At 41.7% G+C, this 20,720-nt stretch overlaps 2 long non-coding RNA genes across 2 annotated transcripts; one reads left to right on the top strand and one right to left on the bottom strand.

The window, feature by feature from the left end:
* Positions 1-186: 186 nt before the first annotated feature.
* On the bottom strand, positions 187-20,714 carry LOC113486494. The gene is made up of 2 exons (XR_003399598.1): positions 12,073-20,714; positions 187-4,093 (listed from the first exon to the last, which is right to left on the bottom strand). It is a non-coding gene; the product is annotated as an uncharacterized LOC113486494 (long non-coding RNA).
* LOC113486498 lies at positions 1,566-9,846 on the top strand. The gene is made up of 2 exons (XR_003399599.1): positions 1,566-1,662; positions 5,585-9,846. It is a non-coding gene; the product is annotated as an uncharacterized LOC113486498 (long non-coding RNA).
* Positions 20,715-20,720: the final 6 nt, after the last annotated feature.

Here is a 20,720-nt window from a genome sequence, read left to right as displayed (position 1 = left end):
GGGTGGGGTAAAGAGGCAGTATTGAACTCGAATGGAACCATGAGGTTTCATATTGCTCAGAATAATCCATGGACTCTGCTTACAGTTCTTGTGTATGATAAACAGCAAACATCTAATTAAACAGACAAACAAATACTACTGGCTTTACCATCTGTGACTATCCTAAAAGAAAGATGTTTACTCTTGTTCTCTTTTGGAGAGTAAATGTGAAACTTCAGTAGGGCATTGCACAGCAACACATAAGCTACAGAAATGATGAACTGTAGTATCATGTTAAATGTGAAAAGGGAAAAATATTTGCCTAGTATTTAGCCCACTTACATGTAGGCTAGCTTTAACTTATTGCTAAATGCTTTTTAATTTCCAAACGAGGAGATATCATTGTCTTTGCCAATAGCTGAAAACTTAAGCTTTGAAGAGCAGTTCAGCTATTTAAAGCATGCTAATGTGATTTCATTCTCATGTCTCAAAAGGTTTATTTTTTTAAAAAGTTCTGTGGCCCACTAATGTGATGTAATATCAGTTTGTCTAAAAAGTGTGTTTTTCTTGCTGCAACTCAGTTGTTCCCCTCATAAAATTGTGTGTGAGTAAATACCTACTCTGTTTTTCCTTAACTATTAAACTTAACGGGCTAACTTTGGTACGAGAACTTACTGCTGCAGAGAAACATTGCAGTCATATTGTCCAGCCTGCTTTCTTTCAAATGTGTTCTCTAATGAATGATCTACCTCCTTGTCTGTCCCTCCAAGGTAAATTTGTAAAGGGCATTGATATGTAATGACTGTGTGACACTATTAACAGACACGAGGAAACCAGAAGCCTTTTTGTGGAGAAGCTGGAAGACGCATACAGTCTGAGCTCTGTTCTTAAATGGTGAAGAGTAACAAACCCTGACAAAGATCTGAGCAGAGCAACTCCTTTTCAGTTCTCCTCTGCTTTCAAGGAAGGTAATGCTGATAGCAACGGTCCATGATGTTTACATGGCTTTTTTTAAGTGCGCTGGCAGTAGAAAAAGTAAATTCCTCCTAAATTACAAATACAGTTGTGTTCATTTTGGACAAGTCTTTGGAAACCATGGCGTCAATGCTGAGTGAGGACTTGAGACTTCTACAACAATTAGAATTATTAGCTGAACCAAATTTTAGGTTGAGACAGTGAAACTTACCCAAAATAAATGGACTTAATACAGTGAGGCAAATTTTTATGTGCAGCTTGAAGCTGAAGCTTATCATATCACTTTGGCTGAAAGAGAGCTTTATGCAGAAAGAGATCCGTTCTTTGGACGAAAGATCAGGTACAGATTCTGGAAGTAGAAATTCTGTTTCGTTAACTTCCTCAGGAAGACTGAATCTCTTGAAAGCATCAATAAACCATCCCAGTACAGATGCTTCTCTCTCTGTGTTTTCAATTCCCATAGCAAAAATTTTGAATGAAATTCACCAGTAAGCCCAAAATAGAGGGATCATTGGTGAGAGGTGAGGAATATAATAGTCTAACTTCACATTCAAAAATTACTTAAGGCTTATGCAGCCTGTTGAGGAGAGGCCCATATACACAGGCTTAATTTTTATTCATGTTACAACAATGAATTTTATTCCTTGATTTTTTTTAAAATCTATTTTTAAGTCTCCTTCCAGAATTGGACTTCACTGCCAACAAAAGGTAAGCTAAAACACCTAGTCTCTTCATACTACTGACACTAATCCTTGTACCAAATTTCCAAGGGACTCTTCTACTGAAAAAGTGGGAAAACCAAAAAACACCCCTCCTTGTCCTGAAACACTGCATATTTCACCAACTGTCTAATAGATCCTTTTTTCCTGTGTGTATCCCTTTGAAAGAATAGTTTAATAATTTCAATTCCTTTCCAGTAAGGTCCAGAGCTGGCAAGAACTGAACCATACCAGCAAATATGCATTTTCTTATAAACTTGGTGTGAGGTTTTGAATAGAAAATACAGCTTAAGACTGTAATGAGCAGCAATTGATACATATAAGTATCCTCTTCAAACTGAAGAAGAAAACCTGTGAGATTATGGTCTTCACTGCAAAAAGTATTGCTATACTGCTATACTAACATAGGATGTTGCAGTTTATGTGGCTGCCCTTGTACTTGGGACTGAGTGATTTGTCCTTGTTTTTGTTTGCTGCATTGTCAACTTACTGCTGAAAATCTTCACCTGAAATTGCAAAGGAACTTGCAAAGTTCAGTCCCTGGACATGTGCAAAATGAAGTCCCTAATCTTATTTCAGTGTTTCACAGTGCTTGACAGGAAGGCAGGACTGTTCTGCAGCTGCTTGAATTCCCATGCAAATGCATCTTTCATATATTTGTGTTAAAGGCCACAGCAATCCACAAGCAGTGCTCTAACATGGTATTTAAACAGACTAAAAAGTTACCTAAATCCTTCAGTGTATTCATCTATAATGTCTAGGTGGGAGGTGGAAACTGCAAAGATTCTTATTTACAGAATTTGGAATAACACCAAAAAAATCTGGAAAACTGGTATTTTTGTGCGTTGCTTGCTAGTTAATTCAGTGTGTGTGAGAAATTATCATGTTTTGAGTCAGCTGTACAACACTGCACGTTTTGTCCAAAAGAGCAAATTATCTTAACTTCCATGGGACTACTGGCAATTTATCAATTCAAGTAGCTATGAGGAGATCCTGTGACTGCTAAGAGCAGTACCACCATAGCAGCCTCACTACAAACACGGGCGTAACGCTGGATTTTTCAGGATGCTTTTTGTGAGAGGTGTTTGAAGTGCTGTTTGCAGTGGCTTCTTAGTTAGCTCTGATACTCTGATCTCAAGTTATCAGAAAGGAGGAACTCTACGACAAGTGTGTTTATGCTGTACGTTACGTGTTTGCTATGCAGAGGAACGGTACAGTGTGAGATACCTTTTCTGATAAAGAATGAACAAGGACAAAGTATCACATACTTGGTACTTGACCAAGTCTAGCCCTATCCCAAGGATGCAAGCTTTTTGGCCTATGAGAGGACCAAACCAAATTTATTTATTTATTAACACTGTAGGAATTGCTTTTGGAGAAAGGACTGCAGCAATTTTAACTGGAGGGGAATAAAATCCAAGCTTTTTTGGCTGAATTTCCAACGAGTTGATCTGAAGCAAGTACATAGCAAAGGTTAAAATGATGTCTACTACTAATGTGATAGCTACTACGATTTACTCCTGGGGAGAGGGAAAGACCTCACAGTAGGAAGTCTAGCAACCTTAATAGATAGCATGAGCAGCTTGTAACAACGAGGAGGCCAGATCCTGTGATCTTTATAATCAGTGAGACAATTTTCAGGTTGGCATGGAGAGCATGGTCCTTCTTGTATAATTTAACTTGAATTGCAGTCTCTCTTCGGACGGTATTGGTCAGAGGAGCTTCCTTGAGTCTAATTTGTAACAGTAAAACCCAGGAAACTAATATGCTTCACATGCTTTTCAAAGGAAGGTTCAATGTTTCTTTTAACTCTGTTTGAAGTAGGTCACAGGAATAACATGCTTGACCTCAGCTTTGGCAGACATGATCTCTGCTTCTGCACAAGTGTGGGAATGGAATTTGAGTAATCAGAAGCCTCAGCTTCATGTGCTTTTCTTGAAGATGTGAGGTGAGGACCTTTTTTGGGGAGAAACCAGAGAAGTTACAGATGCATCAGCAGGGACTATTCCTCGCCAAAATGCTGAACTCATGACCTGCTGAAACTTAGAAGCAAGAGAAGATAAAGCATGACCAGGAGGCACACACCATCCAGCAGGAAAGCAGGCACTAAATACCCCATGCTGGCTACGTACAATCTCTGTCATAATCAGTTACAGAAAGTAGGACAAAGCTGCTGAGTAGCTTGAACACATTCCAAAGAGAAAAACATGTAGAATAACAATTTCAAATGTCTCTATATTGAAAAATGCTCTTTTTAAGAAGCAGTCTATGCAACTTTATTTGCAGTGCAGGAGGAGGGTCTCGCTTCCCAAGTTTGGGGAGGAGAGTTTACTACCACACAGTTGAGAAACCACAGATACTTCTTGGCCTGGGATTTTTGGGAGTGTCCCTCTGAAAAATAACTTCCAGCAGAAATAAGCCTGCAAAGTGAAAGAGAAGGAAAGCGTGGAGGAAATAGTGAATTACAAAGCCAGGAAATGTCTTAAACAGGCAGCTTTACTGTGGGAACAGTGTTGTAAACAATTGCTGCTCTTAGTCTTGCAGTCCTAAATGCTGAGCAGCTTTGTAGGCTTCTGCATACCTTATCCTAAAACAAGGGCCATGGGATACGTCAAAAGTCATTAAACTACACCATCGTAATTGATCACAAAATCAAAGACTTTCACAGGGAAGCACTGACCACCTTCTACTCCAGAACAAAGAAAATAACTGATAATTTTTTTAAGAGTAATCTCACATCACTACTATGTTTTCTTGAATCTAAAAAGCCTTTAGCAATTTTGAAAGAAGTTCTAGGGTGATATTAGTCTGATAAATATGGTGGTGCCTTACAAAAGGTGCATACATATAAAGAGAGTGTAAATGCTTGGCCAATCATATCTGAATCTGTGTTGCAGACTCAAATGATGTTTCATATCTCCATTTGATACTTGCAATTTATACAAGCTTATACAAGCTTTTGCTATGGAAATTAAGCAGTTGTGACCAAGTGATTAAATATTAGAATCAGTTCATATTTTAAGGTAATAAAATGATCTGGTTTGGATACTTTATCTACTGTGCCTTTATCCTATGCTGTTTACTTGATCATAATCTGTTTTGCACCACCCCATGTGGGTTTGCAGACCTTCAAAATGCCATTGGCTTTGAAGCTTTAGTAGGGACTAAAACTTAACTGGGGGAGACAGCTCATAATAATTTATACTGGAATAAAGGACTTCATTGATTGCTTGCACTGTCCATACCAGGGAACTTGGTGGTGTAGAAAGGTGTCTGCAGGGAAGGAGAGAAGCCCTGGTTTTTTGAATACCTGGTTATGCCAGTGTGGATAAAGCCAGTGCCACTTCCAGGTTCATGTATGGAGCCAGAAAGGATTTATATTGGTACATGCAAGGGAGCCCTAGGGAAATTAATAATGTTTGGGTTAGCTCTAGCTTTTGTTAACGTAATGTTTTTTCATTTAATTTTCTGATGCTCCTAGTTTCCTGAATTTTTTTAATGTTTTGGAGTTTGAAAGTATCCCATATAAACACAGTGGATATATATGTAAAAAGGAGGGGTGGGGTGGGTGTAGAATAGACTTCACTTCTGTGCCTAAGCACAGTGTCAAAGCTATGCTACATTGCTAGCTTATACAAATTTGGTTAATCAGATGGCAATAATTTAAAAAACTGCAATTAAAGGACACTTTCCCACTTTTATTTGCAGAAAACCAGATTTGCATTCCCTCAGAGAAAGTGAACACTCAACTTAAAAGGGTTTTGCTGAAGTGTTAAAATACTTAACTTTAGGCTATAAGAAACAGATTGAATTTATTTTTTTAACTAGTTAAGTTTCTGAAGTTGTTATTACAGAGGCAGGGAGAAGTAGGTCATGAGGTTCCATGTTATATTTATGAATTTTATTTCCAGATTTTAGTTTAATCAGGTTGGTTATCATCCACTGCCTGATCCTGAATTTCAGTCCTAAACTGCCTGGCTGAATGTCTTGATGCTGACACAGATTAATACCAGAAAGCAAAACACCAGATGATACTCTTCTGGGTTGCATCAGCTGGTTAGTAATAGTCATTGTGAAATAACAGCTTCCAGCACATGGGGTCACTTGAGGTAAGTCTCTGATTTTAGTTTGGGATAGCGGAAGTAAAGAAAGGGATATGACCCATAGGTTTCGGTGGAGCAGAGAGAACATAAGCCATCTAAGGATGTCCCCAAATTTGCTTCCTTCCTTTAAGGGAGACAGGCTGCTGTGCCTTTTCTTTGTACTTACAGGATGTGTGCCACAGGTTTTCTGTGTGTTAGTTCTGATCTGTTCATAAAGCACAAAATCAGAAGCAGCACTTAACCTGATTTCCATCAGTGTACCATTTTGTCCTTTAAGATATGAGCACGTCAGTAAGGCTGCAGGTGTCTTAAGATTCCTTCAAACATAAAAGCATGCTAGGTATCCAAGGAATATCATGCTGTCCTGGGTAAGACTGCTATGGTAGATGGTCTGTCCAAAACTTTTGGTGATTTCTGTTCCCTTGTTATTGAAACACCTAAAGCCTGTGTGGTGTGTCAGCTTTGATCTGGGGGTGGGCCAAGCGCTGTGTCAGGGGGGGCCATAATGCATATTAAGTCCTATCCTTCCTAGTGGTGGGTTTCTCTTGTATGCAAGAAACTGGGTGCTACTGCACCAAATGTCTTTTAACAGTGCTGAAGTAATTACTGTAACCAGAGGTTTGTAGAACTGGAATATAACACTATCCCCTGATGCATCTTCTTCATAGTGTTGATAGCTACAGCAACAAGAGTCTTTCCAATACTTGCAGTTTAGGCTGTGAGGATTTAAGGAGGACAGCAACTATCTGCAGTGTCAGGGTTTGTTTTTTTTGGCCTTCAGCACTTAGCGCAGATGCTCTGAGCCCTAGTTTGGGAGCTTAGTACCTGAATGGGGTTAAATGGCACACTACAAGAGTGAGTGGGGAAGAGAGAAAAAGCAAGATATGGTGAAAGCTCCCCATGTTGTGGGGATAATAGTGGTGAAGGAGGGGAAATAAACACCTGCTGGACTTTCTGCTATTGGCTGACTTGTGTACATACTTATCTAAACATTCAATTGTGTGGACAAGACACTGCAATAATTTCAGCTTTGGGTGTGCTGATTGCAGCTTCATCCAAGCATTCCTTTCTCGAGAAGAAAGGCCAGTGCTGCTTAGAGCGCCTGCTTTGTCTTCAGGTTTCAGGTTAGGTATGAAGATGGTGTTACCATTCTAGGTCAGTGAAGTACTTCATCTTTCTTTTTCATTTTAGTACTCCCTTACTTCACATACACCTTGGAGTCACTGGGAAGTAGCAGGTACAAGGTGGTGGTAGCTTTTGTGGAGTTCATTGTTTTACATCGAGTTATACCATTAGCTGCACTAGCACAAATAATATTTGTTATCTATAGTCAAGTCAGAAATATGTCATCTCTTCTCATTTGATTAATAGTGGTGCAAAACTTACTGTGGCTTGACATATACATATAAACTTCGTATTTCAGCTCACAAGTGAAAAGGGCTGATAGTGGCAGGTCTTTCCTCAAGGCAAAGCTAGCAACTCAGCCCTCTTCTTGAGGTACAGAATTGACTTGGAGTTGCCTTCCTTCAAATATAATTAATGATTCCCACATAGGAACATCATTTTAGGAAGGGCTGCAAGCTACAACTAAAAGTAAACATTATTATATTGAGAAATAAAATATAAATTGATGTCAGTATGGCTGTGATAGGGAGGAGTTATAATTTCTGACTCTGTTCTTAGAGTGAATGATCATGCAGACAAAGGAGGTCTGGATGATATACTTTGTTTTATAAGATGATATTTGGAAAGTTCTTTGGCAGGGAGTCTTAGCTCGTGCTGTCCTAGTCACTGTAGGAAGAATATCAGGATTAATAACTGAGCATTTATTCTTGGTTCTGTTTCTTATCTTCAGTTTTCACAATAGAGAGAAGTTGCTAGCAATGTCATCCATGGGTTTGTGCTGCTGGATCTGGAGAAGGGAGTGAATAGAAAGGTGAATAATGTCTGGAATATTCAGTTGCTCAGGATTATGCAACCCAAGGTTGACTGTAAAATGTGGGATAGCACTTACTGAAAAGCATCTCCATCTATACAAGTGCAATGCCCTTTAAAATAGCTGTTTCCTATAAGAAAAAGCTTGGAATCATTCTGGTTAGTGCTCACATAACAGCAGGAACAGTTAAAAAAACAAATGGTGTTGGGAACTGAAGTCAAAATCACAACCTTCTGTTGCTCTATAAAACCCCCATGTGTCCCTGCTACCAGCATCCCATGTAGCTTTGGTCATCTCTGAAGGGACATAAAATCCCTGAAAAGTCACAGAGCAGGACAAAAGGTGGCCAGAAGTACAGTGCAATTTTCATGTTGTGAGTAAACACCTGGGTTGTTTCAGTTGAGTAGAAGAGATGGCAAAGGAAGATCCGATACTCTTTGTCAAATTAAAAATGTTATGGCAAAGGAGAACAGGGAATGGTGATTCACCCGTTACTAAAACAAATCAGAGGGGACTGGCAGACATGAAACAGCAAATCAAAACTAAAGGCAATGTAGTTATCCTAATCAAATAGTGAAACTTGCTGATCAAAAGCATATCAACAGGTTCAAAAGTCAGTGTTTCTGACCAGACCAGCTGCACTGATAGTAGTTCCATGCAACCCAGCCTCTGCCTTAGGCACTCCCAGAACAGCTGAGGAGCTGCGGGAGGACTAAGGATGTACTCCACTGAACTGCCTTCCCCAAGCATGGCCTGCCAGCCTGCATCAGGTACCGCTGCTGTGAGGTTTTTTCCCTTGTACACACGCAGTGAGCTAGTCTGAGTTTTGTAATAAAGGAGATGAAATGGGCACCTTGTGTTAACCCCTCTGCTGTACCTGCACAGACCCCGGGCTGGGGAGTTGGGGGTCTAGTGCAGAAGCTGCTCGTTAGCACTGTGCAGAGCAGCAATGCACGGGGGGCTTTGCCTGTCCTCTGAGGTGGCATGAGGTGGAGCCTAGGCAGAATGCTCATTCCAGTGTGAGGTACTGGTGGACAGTTTTATTTATCTTATGTTATCTTATCATGCATTTTACACCAAAACCACACTAGCTGCATACAAATTGAGGTATCTGTTACTGTAGTGACCAGTTAGCACTGGGATTATTTTTCATCTTAATGAAAAAAGGCACTTAGACCTCAGGATAAATATTTCCTTCACACCTTGCCCTTTTTCCATAAGAACACTGAAGAAATGGTCACTTCTTGGTCGCTTATGAAATCACTGGTGAGGCTTCTGCTCACAGTGTGACCACCTTTGAGCAGGCACTGTTTTCCCAGTGACACAATCTGAGGGCTTTGCTGTACTTTTCAAGCAGTATATCACTTCTTTTATGTTTTGATGGCAGTATGATCCATAGAGTCAGCAAGTCTGAGCATGAAATATTACAGCTCCAGTTAAAGGAGGTGAAACCCATCTCAGGCTATTCTTGTCTCATTTCCTTATGAATAGCTGGAAACAGTGTCTCCAGTCATTCAGAGTTGCTGCATTTTGACTGTACTCGTCCATCCTCGTCAACAATGTGATTTTTTTTTTAAAAGACTGGAACTTGTTTTAAGAAGAAGTAGTTCTTTAACCTTTCCAGAGGAAAAGTTTGGCTGAACTGCACAGGTGTTCTCCACTTGGGAGTGTGACTTTAGTAGTTCACTATCCTACCATGTATGCAGTGCATGTGCTTGCTGACAGGGCAGTGCAGGTACCACTGCTTTCAGTGGGAAGAACTTGCCCCCTGCACTAAAGTTCATCCTGCAGTCTAGAAGGGAACCTCTGCACTGAATCTGCAAGCGAGAAGCATATCAGGTTTTACAGTAATGGGTAGGTTTTAGCATATGTGGGAAGACGTAAAAGCTTGTAATCAGGTAAGTTACAAAGCTCAGAACTGTTATTTAATGAGAAAGGGACTCTTCTTCAACATTACCAAGTGTGTTAACTTGGAAAACTGAGATCTAAGAAAATTACAGCTATTTCCTGCAGTAAAAAAAACCTACAGAAACCCTTTGTTCAGGAGGCCCAAGAATTGATGCTCTTAATGCTACTAGTTTTCAACATTGTTGTTGCTGTTCAATCCAAATAAACCATTCTTTTGCTTTTGCAATATGTTTTCCTCACATATGTGGGAACTTCCTTCTAAAAATAAGCTTTTTAAGGGTACTCAGTAAATTTTCACTATTCTAACATCGCCTGAATATTTGAACTGGATCAAACAAGGGAGGACTGAAAATAATGATAGGAGATGGTGATCAGAATTAAATTCTCCTTGAAGAGCTACAGATGTTCTGTATGCTGTCTTTCTTTCCTCCAGCCACTCTGCATATTTATAATCAACCAAGGGTGTTTAGGTGTTTATCAATCTAATATAGCTTCTGTTCCAAGATTACTGTAACTGTGATATGACTGAGTTCAGTATTCTCAAAGAAACTAAATTTTGTTAATTACCTTACCTCCTATTTTCCCTAACCCAAGAATTGGTTCACAAAGTAAAAACTATTTCTGTTAAACTAATCCCCACTCCAAGACAAAATGATTTCTGCAAAACACTTGAAGTAATATAGGCCATGTACGTTCCTGAAGTTAGGAGCTGTTTTCTTCTCTGTTTTTAAGAAGAAAAAAAAAAGCTAAGCTTACATTGTTGTTAATAGTGTAATGCTTGAAAATGTGACTTTTTAAAAATATGCTATACATTCTGAGCCATCAGATCAATGAAATAAAATTATCAAATCCATCTCTATTAAGAATCTTAAACAAAACAAAGTCTACTTTCTTGTTATGGGACATTAATGATATTTAAGTACTAAATCACAGAATCACAGAATTGTTTAGGTTGGAAAAGACCTTGGAGATCATCCAGTCCAACCATTAACCTTACACTGACAGTTCCCAACTACACCATATCCTTCAGCGCTATGTTGACTCTACTCAAACACCTCCAGGGATGGGGACTCCACCACCTCCCTGGGCAGCCCATTCCAACACCTAACAACCCGTTCTGTAAATAAATGCTTCCTAATATCCAGTCTAAACCTTCCCTGGTGCAACTTGAGGCCATTTTATCTCTTGTCCTGTTGCTTTTTACTTGGTTACAGAGACTCATCCCCAGGTCTCTGCAACCTCCTTTCAGGGAGCTGTAGAGGGCGATGAGGTCTCCCCTCAGCCTCCTCTTCTCCAGACTAAACACCCCCAGTTCCCTCAGCCGCTCCCCGTACGACCTGTGCTCCAGACCCTGCACCAGCTTCATTGCCCTTCTCTGGACATGCTCAAGTCATTCAATGTCCTTTTTGTAGTGAGGGGCCCAAAACTGAACACAGGAATCGAGGGGCGGCCTCACCAGTGCTGAGTACAGGGGTCAGATCCCTTCCCTGTCCCTGCTGGCCACGCTATTGCTGACACAAGCCAGGATGCCATTGGCCTTCTTGGCCCCCTGGGCACACTGCTGGCTCCTGTTCAGCTGGCTGTCAATCAACACCCCCAGGTCCCTCTCTGACTGGCAGCTCTCCAGCCACTCCTCCCCAAGCCTGTAGCGCTGCTGGGGGTTGTTGTGGCCCAAGGGCAGCCCCCGGCATTTGGCCTTATGGAAACTCCTGCAGTTGGCCTCAGCCCATGGCTCCAGCCTGTCCAGGTCTCTCTGCAGAGCCTCCCTACCCTCGAGCACATCAACACTCCCACCCAACTGGGTGTCATCTGCAAACTGACTGAGGGTGCACTCGATCTCGTCTAGATCATCAATAAAGATGTTAAACAGGAGTGGCCCCAATACTGAGCCCTGGGGGACACCACTCGTGACCGGCTACCAAATGGATTTAACTCCATTCACCACAACTCTTTGGGCCTGGCCATCCAGACAGTTTTTTACCCAGAAAAAAAAAAAAATGCTTCTGAAAAGGAAGATGCTCCATCCTGGGCCTTCATCCAAGAAAATTTGCAAGATAGATGTGCATTTTTTTTCTTGTAGATGTTCACACTTTATTTAGACAATTATACTATGCATGTATGAAAGCACTTGGTTACAATAATCAACCTCATTTTAACTTTTGGCACTTATTCCAAAACCTGACTCTACAAAGGATGTAAACTTTGCTCCGTATTAATTGCACATATGACATTAGAGGTATTCAAATGACTGCTCACAGTTAGATGCTTCTAGTACTACAGCTGCTTTAGTTTAAGGAATAACTCACCTTCCCTAGAGAGTTCTTACCAGTTTTATCCTGGACTTTTAACTCCCATGCAATAGGAAAGATTTTTTAAAATAAACTTTATTAAAGGCACAGCCTAACTCTTCAGAAGGGTGGGATTTTTGCCATAAGGATGGGGTATCACCCACCTGATCTGTAGCCAGTAAAGTGATTTCACTCTCTGCTTCTACCCACTGAGAAGTGCTCCAGGGGCAGGCCTGAGGAGCTCAGTGTCTTGGGGGTGGAATTCCTCCCAGCGGGAATCTGCAGAGCTGTAGGTACAGACATGACAGGACAGGTTTCGACAGCTCCAAGAAACCTGAAACTCGCTTTAGAAATAAGCTGAGTTTGTTCAGTCTTAAAACCGCTGACTAGCTGTTTCTTTCAAAGTTAGCATTAGCAGTTTACAAGTAATACTTAACCTGTAGTGGAGAGCTATAAGCAGCAAGATGGCCATTTTCCAGTGCAGAAATATCAAGACAGCTACACATAACCTACATTACCTGCCAAGATTTTAACTCCTTCCCATTAAGGAACAAAGTTTAGGAAGTATCAGCTAGTTACCTCCAATCTGAATGTAATTGCTTTAATTGTAAGGTCTTAGAAGAGCCAAATAACACAAATATTTTACTGAGAATTTGTTATCAATAGGAAAATACGGTTTCCAATTTACAGTTTAAGGTGCAAAATGAAATTGATGCTAAAGTGACGGCTCATCTGCTGCAGAGTATAATCAACAGTCACTTGATCAGAAAGAAGCAGCTCAAGTCCTCCTTTCTATCAGTTTCCATGTCTTAGAGCACCCAACAATAAAACATAAGAACCTTTGTGAACAGCCAAGACCAAGTTTCAGGTATGCAGAAGCACCTCCTCAAGCAAGAAATTGAGGTTATATAAACAACTAAAAGATTTATCTGGTGGCATTAATGCAGAACTGGAAGTAGTTCTGGGGCTTGAATCAGGTGTCATGTGGAAGTTGCTCCATATGAAAGGATGAATGAACCAAAGCGCTTTATCAAAGCAAGAATTGTTAAATTGAGGCCTGAATTGGAAACTAACAGGCTTGAAGGCTGATTAGGAGTGGTGGTGTTGTTGTGTAGAAATGACTCATATAATTACATGCTTGTGGTAAGACCAAATTAGCACAAAGAAATGGCAGCAGGCTGTTTTCTACAGCCAGTAAGAGAAGTAGTAGGCTTAAACTAAATGAAGGATTCATATACATCAGTGGATATACTGACATATTGGAATAAAGGACTGCTGGAGGATAAGGGAAGTCTCCATCCTTTATGATTTTAAGAACAATTTGGGGTGGGTGACAAATGTCCCATCCTATCGTCTTTAAATCAATTTGAGACAAAGGTATCACTAATTGTTCTTAAACTGTTTTTTGAAAAAAAAGGACAGGGAGGAGACAATTCACCCAAGTCATCCTTTCTCAAGCAGTTACTGAAATGACTGTGAAAAGCTGAAGAAAGATTTCCAAAACTTCCACTGGAGGGGCCTCTGCTGTACTTCGACTGATCTCCTGCAGCCCATTACTATTGCTTTGCTTTAACAAGTGCACTTAGATCTTTGCTGCACTTAGAATGCTATCCAGAGCACACCTGAAACTAGTACTGTTTCATGCATGTGCATAAACGAGGGGCTAATCATTTCACAGATCTATTGCAAAACATTAAAGACAGCTCATCAGCAGCCAGGGCTGTATGGCCCCACACCCTCTGCTTGCCTACACAGCCCAGATTTCTACCTATTGCAAGTGAACAACCACCCAGCTTTTGCTTACATAAACACATACCACCTTTCTTTTCCCCTCAGCTCTCGTCTTCGCAAAAAACTAGGGCAAAAATTACTAAGTAAATGGTGTGGAGTTTGTTCTCGATTTATTGTACAGCTCTAATATATTTCATACAAATACTGGCAAAGACAAAATTACCAGATTTCCTCCTAGGAAATGTTAGAGACATTAACCTATTGCAGAGTACTCCAGAACAAACTATTTTACAACATTTCCCAGAAGGTCAGCATTGCCTCCTTTTCACAGAGCACAAAGAAAATGTACAAAGCATCTTTAGACTGGTGCTCGGGTCTTTTTGTCCATTAAAGCTGATTTTTCAGGAAACTTCAGCACTCTGTACAGAACTTTCCCTGGATCACAGGGCTCCTGGACCACACACTTCATATCTTGCCATAACATGGTTGTCTACCATATCAGTTCTTTTCTATTTCTAAATTAACAGAGTTGTCTTTTAAAACAAGTTGTCTTTTTTCCTTCCCTTCCTGCCACACTGTTCTCATGGTGAAAACCCACTTTCTTCCAACTTCCAGGCTGAAATGATTCATTGCTCACGTACAAAAATCTGTTCTTATGCCAGTATTGTCCATAGCTTGATTACCTTTCTCCCACACTGCTGCTCACGATGCTGTGCACCCCTATCCTCTTTCAACCTTGACTTCAAAGCTAATTAAACCATGCAGCTTACTCTTCTCCAAGACAGAGGGCCGTTATTTCACTTGACATTTCTCTGTAGCTATTAAAAATGTGAATTCATCCCCTTGGGACGTGGGAAGCTAAGACAGAGATCATGTCGGTGCCACTGTACATTTGCCCTTTTCACAACTAGCTGCTCACTCAGGGGTTCAGAGTCACCCCGTGAGCCACCGGTGCTCCCTGACAAGGCCCACCCGCATGCTGACCGCTGCTACAGCAGTTCTGCAAAACCAACTCCAGCATACCAAAAGTGTCACTCAGCTGCTGGCAGCCCGATACGGACTTGGCCTCTTCAGAAAAGCTTACTTACTTGTCTAACATCTCACAGATAGTCTGGCGCCAGGGACTGAGTCCAGTTCCTCTTAAGAGCTTTTGAATACCTCAGCCATGAGACACTGCCCCCATCCTTTCTCCTTCAGTCTCCTACTGGATTCCTGCATGCTTTCTAACTTCTGCCACAGACCAGACAGTGCTCACGGTGTCAGACACGTTGCATGACCCGTTCCTTCCCCAGATGGGTTTAACCTCATGTGTTGACAGAGTGCTGCAGAGGAGAAAAAAACAACCACTTGTCATAGATGACTGTCAAGGAGCAGGAAAGGGGAGGCAGCAGATTTCCTTTAGTGCTTGACTTTGCAGCACAGACATCGAGCGCCTCTGGAACAGCGTGCACATATTTCACAGGTTTCCTGGCATTTTTTAAACACCTCATGCTGAAAACAATAGATGTCAGTGGTACACATGTGAGTCACTGCTAGAACTGTGACTTTCAAATCCAGTGTGCGACATCTGTCACTTGAACCAAGGCCAGGGACAAGGACCTCCTCCAGACTCCTCTGTTCTGGTGGCGACACCCACCACAGAAGGGACCGCAAAGGCTCTCCCAAACGCACCTCCGGCAAAGGCAGCTGGATGAGACAGCTCTCGCATCATCCCTTGTACTCACAGGCTGAGTCTGACAGGACCAGAGGCAGGGGAAGGCTCTATTTTTACAAGCTTAAGCTTTAAAACTTCAGTTTTGCAGGAGAGCACTTCTTCCCATGCACTTCACCCTGATGCTGCTAGGAGAGCTGTGGTGCAGTTAATATGCAGAGGGGAAGAGAGGAGTCTGGTTTGCAGGAGAAATGTGTTTGTAAGGGCTGAGGAAGGAATAATGGAAGGCAAGCCACCCTTGCACTGTGGACCAGCACTCCACTGAGGAGCTGGTCCACTGCCAGTTGTCTACATAGCTGTTTGAACAGAGAAGCAGGAAAACCTGTCTTTGAAGAGCTACCAGTTTTCCCTCTACAATTTGGATTCTGCCTCACCCTGCTCTCCACCCCCCTGAGCTCTCTCCCCTGCCTCCATCTCCTCCAAACAATGGTCTCCGGGCAATTCCTAGCACCTCACTGCAGCCCAGCTCTTGGTCCCTACTTCTCCTCACAGCTTGCTCTCTCCATATCCCTTCCTTCCCTCCCATATGCTCCTAGCTGACCTTTCCAATTAAACCAGTCCCAGCTTCCCGCTGCTCCTCCTCATCAAATCCCAGTCCCTTATCTCATGCACATCCCAGCCCTTTGCCCAACAAATCCTGTTCTCTACAAGTTGAATGCAATTCCCTTCCCTTGCCCCCTTGTGTTTACCCCCATCTGTCATCAACATCTTCTCCCTCTCACCTATAGCCCCTTCCATTATTAAGCACTGGAAAGCCACACGCTGGATTTGGGAATCTTCCTTAGGACTACCAGCAACAGGGGAAGAGGGGCTAGAGGAGAAGGCATCAGCGGGAGGCTGGGATGACACACTCCTCCCCGCTCAGCCCCAGTGCCGCAGTTACATGGCTGTAATTGTCGCTGTCCCACGCTGAGCTCTTCTATGGGAAAGAAAGAGGTTTGAGCATGCTCACTGAAGATAAAACCAATGCAGATTTTATTTGGTATAAAACAAAGATACACACACATACCAAAACCACTTTTACTGAGCACATGCTATCTGTTTTTTACAAACATGAACGTATTTGGCCAAATTCAAAGGTAGAGGTAAAAACAAAACACGGGGGGCATCCTCTACACAGAGGTCATTTCCCCTACCCAAATGGGAGTTCCTATCCCAAAGCACTGAAGTGAAAAATGATTTCAAAAAAACCATCTTTGAGAGTATTTGAACATAGACGAACGACCACCACATCCTAACCCTGGGTTCAAAAGAACATGCACTGTTTTGACTGAAGTTCCCCAGAGACTTAAACCTTCAGACCAAGACGAAAAGCTTCAGCCTATGTACAATTAAAAGTTTGGCAAAGCTGGACAACTAGAAACAGGGCACAAACATGGAAGTGCCAGGGAAAGACCTGATTTCTATTTACCAACACCAAGAAATGGCACTGCAGGTGCCGCAGGTCAGCAGCAGAGCTGGAAGCAAGAATTCCTCAGTACTCGATACTCAGACTCCAAGTACTAAAATGTTAATCAGCTTCCAGCCTGTTGTCCAGATCCAAGGCTGCCAGCAACAATCAACAGGTCCCATAGTCATCGAAACCAACCACCTCAACAAGTTTGGACTTAACATTCACCTCTTAACGCACAGTCAGGAGAAGGACAACCCAGAGCCCGGCCCCTCACTCACACATGCACACAGCCAGTGAGGTGCTGAAAGCTTCTACTAGTGCAAGATTTGATTTGACAGTTGTCTTTTTCCCACATCCTTCTCCACAGTGGTAGGGGCCATGTCAGGTTAAACAGGAATGGCAGGATAACATCCAAGGTAGTCCCAGTGCTGCACAGATTGCAGGGTGATTCTGAGAAATGACCTGCACTGTTTTTACTGTCCCAGTCCTCCAGACACCATCAAGAGTCACAGTGACAACTCTTTACGTTCAAGAAAGGAACAGAACATGCCGTCAGGCTTGTCAAATCTTAGTGTTTCAGGAGATGAGTTCTTCACTAAGATGTTGTTTAAATTGCATTACCATAGTAAACCCAGAAAATCTGCACACTTTTTTTTTTAATCGTTGGGCTTGCTGAAAATGGTAATATTAAGAACTTAATGTGAAAACTCAGAACGATGCAGACTTATGGGAGAGGTTAACATGACCTGTGCAATACTGTTAAAAAACTCCAGGACCAGTCCTACATTTCTGTTAGATACTGCAACGGAGGCAGCTACTAAACTATTTCTATTGCATCTGAAGTATGCAAGTACCTACTGCAGATATCTATAAGGACTCTGTCAGTAACGTTCTAGGGAGTAAAAGTAAGGCGGGGGCTAAGTATTTCTTGGCCCTGGACTTTCAGCTTTTCTCACAAGTATGTCACTACAGTTGTCTTGCTAAAAGCAACCATTTAAATACAGATATAATGTTGTAAGAGAGTAATTAACAATTCCAGCGTGGAAATGTCACAGCCTTTTATGTAAAATTACAGTACTCAAGTTTCCACCTCCCTTAAGGCAGACACATGACGACCACAAGTTAAGTAAAAACAGATGATAGAAGTAAGTCTTGTGAGCATTTGTCAGTTTTGTTCCTGTTTCCCACTATGTTTTTAATATATTAAAGCTGTTAATTCATTGTATGTAATGTAGCACAAATAGGTATCTTTCCCAAATCTCAGTCTGAACTACTAAACCTCTGTGGCTCAGTCCTGCTCTCCAATTCTACGCCTGCCAAGTTCAGGTTGGCTATAAAATGTGCTTATTGTTCCCTTGCTTATCATGCCATTCTCTGCTCTAAAAGATGTGGTTACGGTTCATTTTTCTACATCATATGATAAAGCTGGGACTTTACTTCAAGATCTCAGGTGAGCCCAGTAACAGTAAAAAAGCTGGTGACCAAGCCATAAATGTCCAGCTGCTCTCAAATGCAGTTTAATCCCGGGTGTCCTTCTGTCAGCAAGTTCTGCTTGCTTCCAAAGACCTCTGCCAGTGAAACTCCACGCTGCTCATCCTGTTTCTGCTTTTTCAGGTAAGTACCAACACTGACATTTGACAGTACTTTTTTTTTTTTTTCTTTAAGGTATGAATTTCAGGACCAAGTATATGCTGTAAACATCCTGAATGATGCTTTCCAACACCATCAAACCCCTTGAAGAGAAAAATGGGATGCCTGTGTTGGTGAGCCTTAGTTGTCCTCCTTAGGCAGGGGCATTTTAGAAAGCCGCCTAGTGACTGACACGCACACATCGCAGCATCAGTCATTAAGCAACCGTCACCCAGTCTTAGATGCTCTTTCACATCCTGCTCTAATATCCTACTCTGGGCTACTTACTCCTTTTCCAGCTTTGGATATTCCCTGTGGATTGTTTTGAAGAGTCTTCTGATGAACTGAGGCGCCCTGAATGCAAACCATGAATTGCACTTGCTGTATTTTGTTTGCCTTGCCCAACAGAGCACTTTTCACAGTATACAGAAAAACCCTACAAGAACAGCTTGGGGTGAGAAAAAAATTAATCACTAATAAAGACTGAATTAATCACTAACAAAGAGCAATTGTGTTGGTGAACAACTTCCGTTGAAATAAGTCCTGATACAGAAAACGCATCCATGTCAAACACGGAAACTGCCTCAGAAAATACTAAACAATTTGCAATTAGTGGATTTCTTCCCAGCTATAAGCATCAAGTCAGGCTAGATGGCAACACTTATTTCATCATGATGGATTGGTGTAAGTGAAACTAAGCGTGGATTTCTAAAAACTTCTTATGAAAGACATTTACCACCTGAAACAGCAAGATAAGATTCCCCGTGGAGGTGAAGCAAATGCTTAACAGTTGCACTGTAGGAATCTGTGTCTGCAACTTGCTATAAACAAATCAGTAAGATATACTGGATTTTCATCTCCCATCTGACATAAGAAAATAAGTACCGTATCGTCTTTTGGCACGCAAGAAAAACCTTATTTTCTTCCCAAGCCTGTCAGTACAAGCCAGACTGGGTGTATTCCCAGAAAAGCTTTCCAAAATAAGTTACCCGACACAGGTTATCAAGGTATTGCCCACCTATACAAATACCATTATTAAATACCACTAGAACACCCAGAGGTAAATTTTGCTTTCACGGTGTCTGTAAGAGAATACAGAAACCTCCCTTAGATAATACGAAAGGTTGTTCCAGCACAAAATGAGCCCCTGTAATTTTACTTCAAGCAGAAACCAAAGGATGCAGAATTGTATGAAGCATGCTACCATGGAACGGATAGATTTACTCAAAAACATTTTTATGACTACATATTCCTGTCAGATAATTAAAGAAACCTGCTTCTCGTGCCACTGTACTCTCAGGTGGGAGGGTCAAGGAAGAAAAAGGGCTAAAAATGCATGAAGGTTCATCCTAACTCACTGACACGTTTTACAGTACAATATTCAGAGCACAAAAACCTACAGTGCAATTCAAACATCTCCTCCAAGATAACATCATGTCTTTGAACAGCCTTTATTTCAGCACTTTATATAAATATTGCTTTCTTCCTGATCCTGGATTATCCTCAATCTGAAATTCACATTATCAGTCTGTATTTGAGAACTGCACATAAACATCCCTATAACCCTGTATACTATTGTGGGGCCGTTTGAACACGGCCAGACCCTAATGTACTCAGCAGCAGTCTCTAAGAAGTTAGAATACTGCATTCCTAAATTACAATGGAACCTTCTTTCCCCAAATTAAGAAACAAAGAAAAAAAGGTACTCGCAGATACACATGCACACCTTTCTCATACAAGTTGCAGAATATCTACAGAAAAATGTCATTTTAAAATCCAAAATGAAACTTTTTTTTTTTTTAATAGAAGCTTCTATTTGGGAACTTCGCTATTAATCTGTCTTAGCCTCTTAGGAAACATTTACTTTTGTCCGGGAGTTGGCAGCTGAGAGGATGTTATTGTTCGGAAGGGATGTGACCAGGAGGACCACGGCACAATGTGTCAGCCCGGAAGCGAGGGGAAAAAAGTGATTCTCTCATCTGGCTGAGAAAACAAAATGAAGTATCGAGCGTTTGCCTTCCATTTAGAGTCACCCCTACGCACGTCCCCTAGAACCATGTTAGTCACCTGTACCTCACATGAGTATCACCACCTGACTATATCAGTATATTTAAAAAATTCCTACTTTAAAAAGAATTACAGATTTCTTTAGAAAAGCAAAGATTTCTGCCACAAACATCTCTGAAACACGTAGAAGGCGAATGCTTACCCCCTCCGCACGACTGCTTACCCTGCGGCTCTGAACGACGGACAGAGTCGGACACGGGTCCCCTTCCCTCGGCTGCCGCCCCTCTCCCGAGCATCAGCGGCCCGTGGGGCAGAGCCCAGCCCCACCGAGCCGCCCCGGG

Source organism: Athene cunicularia (assembly GCF_003259725.1).
Source record: "Athene cunicularia isolate RWA chromosome 1 unlocalized genomic scaffold, athCun1 chr1_part1, whole genome shotgun sequence".
Taxonomy (NCBI): Eukaryota; Metazoa; Chordata; class Aves; order Strigiformes; family Strigidae; genus Athene; species Athene cunicularia.
This window is presented reverse-complemented; position numbering and strand designations above follow the sequence as displayed.